Source organism: Alligator sinensis, unplaced genomic scaffold, assembly GCF_000455745.1.
Source record: "Alligator sinensis unplaced genomic scaffold, ASM45574v1 scaffold108_1, whole genome shotgun sequence".
NCBI lineage: Eukaryota > Metazoa > Chordata > Crocodylia > Alligatoridae > Alligator > Alligator sinensis.
In genome coordinates, this window is record NW_005842110.1 from 885,370 (window position 1) to 888,797 (window position 3,428).

General features: G+C 46.2%; 1 protein-coding gene across 9 annotated transcripts in view; it reads right to left on the reverse strand.

Annotated features, from left to right (window-relative positions):
- The window catches only part of INO80 (INO80 complex subunit), a 121,482-nt gene that overhangs the window by 39,858 nt on the left and 78,196 nt on the right, over positions 1–3,428 (reverse strand). The gene's annotated exons all lie outside the window — the stretch shown is intronic.

The following is a 3,428-nucleotide window of genomic DNA, read 5'->3' on the forward strand; positions in this document are numbered from 1 at the left end:
TGCTGATTTCTACCAGCAAAGCTCTGCAATGGAAGGAGGACACATGATACTGCACAATGGAATTATATGTTTGTACCTCCTGCTCTGCCTGTCTGCAGTATAGAGACCAGTGAAATATACAAGCTTTACAACTTCTAAATCTTCAGAAAACGAAGCCTCATCTTTTCTTTAATCAAAACATATTAGGCAGCAAGAGGTAGGTGAGGAATACAGTTTGCATCTTCCAGCTACTACACATGTGCTCACAGAACATAAGAATCTAGTGAGTCTTGGTGACTAATGTAATTTATTGGTTTTGATGTTTCCCATATGCAAAATGTTTTTTAACTTGGTAAATTCACTCTGCTTCTGCAATCTGACATCAAGCTTTTGGGTCCACAGTTTCTCTCCACTCTACTGAACTAAACAAGCTAAAGACAGACAGTGCCCTGGTGAGAGCTGGGATGCTGGCAGGCAGCACCACAGGCAGCGCCAGGGCTTTGGCCAAAGTGGTGGGGCTTCTAGGAGCAGTCCGAGCCCCAGCTTTTGCTAGGACCCAGGCAGCCTCAGCAGCACAATAGTCAGAAGCTGTCACCACAGCCAGAGCTCAAGCAGTAGCCACAGTGAGGTGGGGCTTCCCATAGAGCAAAGGCAGGCAAAGTCCAGACTGCAAGCAAGATCTGGCCAGCAGTGGACTCCAGTTCCCAGCAGTCCCTGCCTGCATGCCTGGGGCCGATTTCAATGGAGACCCTAGCAGCAGGCGCGCTGTGATAGCATGGGGCCAGGGTTTCCAAGGAGACTGGCCCCTGTTGCACTGGCAGGCAGCAGCAGCACCAGCCTCTTCCTGGTGGAGGGGCTGAAGGGGACTGTACTGCGGGCAGGAGCAGGGCATGTTCAGCTGCCACCGTCTATGCAGGGAGGGCAGTGGCAGTGGCGCTGCTGGGAGGGATGACTACAGGGAATTTTGGGGTGGCTATAGCCCCAAGTCCCCCCCTAGCACCACTCCTGCTGGCAGGGTGGGGAGCTGCTCTGGAGCCAGGCTGAGATTTTGTGGCGGTGATAGTGTGGTCCGCAGCCAGGGCAGAGCCATGATTTGCAGCCTGCATGCCCCCGCTCCAGGGTAGAGTTTTGAAGGAGTGCTCCGACTCTAGAGAAGTTGAGAACCATTGCCCCAGAGCTTTTCTTTTTTGCAGTAGACTTGAATATGGTGAGAAGTTCAGGGATTTAACTCTGAGAAATCCCATTTCTGTGTAGTGAACATCAGGTTTGCTCTTCCCTTGGCATTCAGAAAGACAGGCCCACCTTTCCAGAACTGTCACTGATGATGTTTTGACCAGTACAGAAAGGGGCAAAAGCCCCAAACATGCCATCCAGACGACCATTCTTTTCCTTTGGTAGAATAAGGATTTAAGGGCTAGGAGCAACGGTAGCCTAGCTCCCTCCCTGTACAGCTCCAAACAAGTTCTCTCACAAAAAGAAGACTTCTGGGGCTTCATCTTGCTCACCTTGAACTTTTCCACCATAACTGTGGGGGGTGGGGAAAGGGAATATAAACAGCTCTTGGCAGACAGATCAATCTAGGTAATAAGGCCTTGGAATACTGGTTCTTTGGTGGAAAGGGATTGAACAGGAAAACAAATGGTCACTGGTGCCTCAAAATATTTAAAGGATAGAATGCTAATAACAAGGTAGGGGCTTTAAACTACCTCATTCTTTGGTCTGCGGAGTGCAGACAACCCCTGACGTTTGGGCACAAAACTGTACTGCAGCCAGTATTTGCAGGAAAAGAGGTATAGCCTAAACATCTCAGGCTGATGAAGTGACCAGGATTCAGAAAGACAGTCTACTGTCCTCTCATTTGGAAATGCATGGTCATCTGTGAGCAGCAGAAAGAAAAACTGAGCATACACAAAAATCATGTTTTTGTGTTTAAAATCTATTACAAATAGATTGCAGCAATTGGTTTCTAAACACCTGGATACCGATTCAAACTTTTCATGTTTTTAAGCCTAAAAGTATTTGACAGAATTCAAATTGTAATGGTATGTGCTTAAACTTGCTCTGCCTAACTTTTGAGTGCCTGCCTCAAGAGGGAAATTCAAAATAAGCCAGTTAGTTGCCTAGCATCTCCACCAGAGTCAGTGGAAAGATCTTAGAGATGCATGAGCTATTTAGGTTTAGGAATATAAGTCTTTACACAGGATAGAGAGCATTTCATGCTCTAAAGAATGGTTTATAAAACACTTAGGAGGTGGCCAATGGGAAATTCTAAAGCCCAGGTTTACTTCTGAACTCCTGTTCTTCTCAAGCTGTCCATTCAGCATTGCTGTTTACTTATGATACAAACCTAATCACATTTCTGAGGCAGCATACTGAGCTTCTGGGAACAAGTGATTCATGCTGTCTGGGTGGTTAGAGTATTTTCCTTGGACCTGGGAAACCTCCAACACACCATGAGGAACCCAGATATCCCATTTTCCAAGAGAGTGCCTTAACCATTAGACTACAGAATAGCCTAAGAGAGGCAATCTCCAGCCCTCCTGTTGAAGCTGGGCAGAGAAGAATGCAAGTCATGAAGCCAGAAGGAAAACTGACTAAAAAGGAACCTGCCTCTGTAGCTAAGGAATGAGAGCACCCATGGAGGCAGTGGAATCCTGGATTTTGGTTCCTATAGGATAATTTCCATTTTCTACTAATGACTGGCTAATGAAAAATGCACAAATAATGTATATTGTTTAATTCTGGAAAGAACCAAGAACTCTCATCTAGCATGCCCTAACTAGTAAGCTACAGACACAGGCTACCCTGCTTGCTCCCAATGCTGTTCAAGCATTTTATATTATGACAATCATTGGATAAAAAACAGAAATAATTCTGCTGGTAGAGACTAAACCCAGGACTTCCCTTGTTCCAGGGAGTGCTCTAATCACTAGGCTATAGAGGTCCAAGACCCTGGCGTTCCAGCCACAGTGAAACTCCACTGCTTCTTAAAAGCATGTATTTTTCCTCTTTGCCAATTACCCCACTCACAGACATTCCAATGGTTTTCAAAACCCCCAAAAGCCATTTCCTATCTAACATATATTATGTCAATTATTTTTTTATTTGAGGAAAACTGCACGGACACAAAAGCTATCAGTGCCGATCATTCACAAAACAGAGGAACTATAAAACAAGGCACTTCTTTCCATGGTTCTTGTGTATGTATGCTGCTCCAGCAAGAATCCCAGGCCCTACTGGCTTTAGAGAGAAGGGACTAGTGACCTTGTTTCCTGTAAGGCAGGGGTGTCAAATATATGGGCCAGCCTATGGAGCTGCTGCATCTGACCTGCTGGGTTACCAACAGGCCAGCAGAAGTTGAGGGCCATGACTTGGGGAAGGGGAGAAGGAATGGCCTGCCACAGAATCTGGGACCTTTGAGCTCAGGTAGACATGGTGATCAGTGGCGG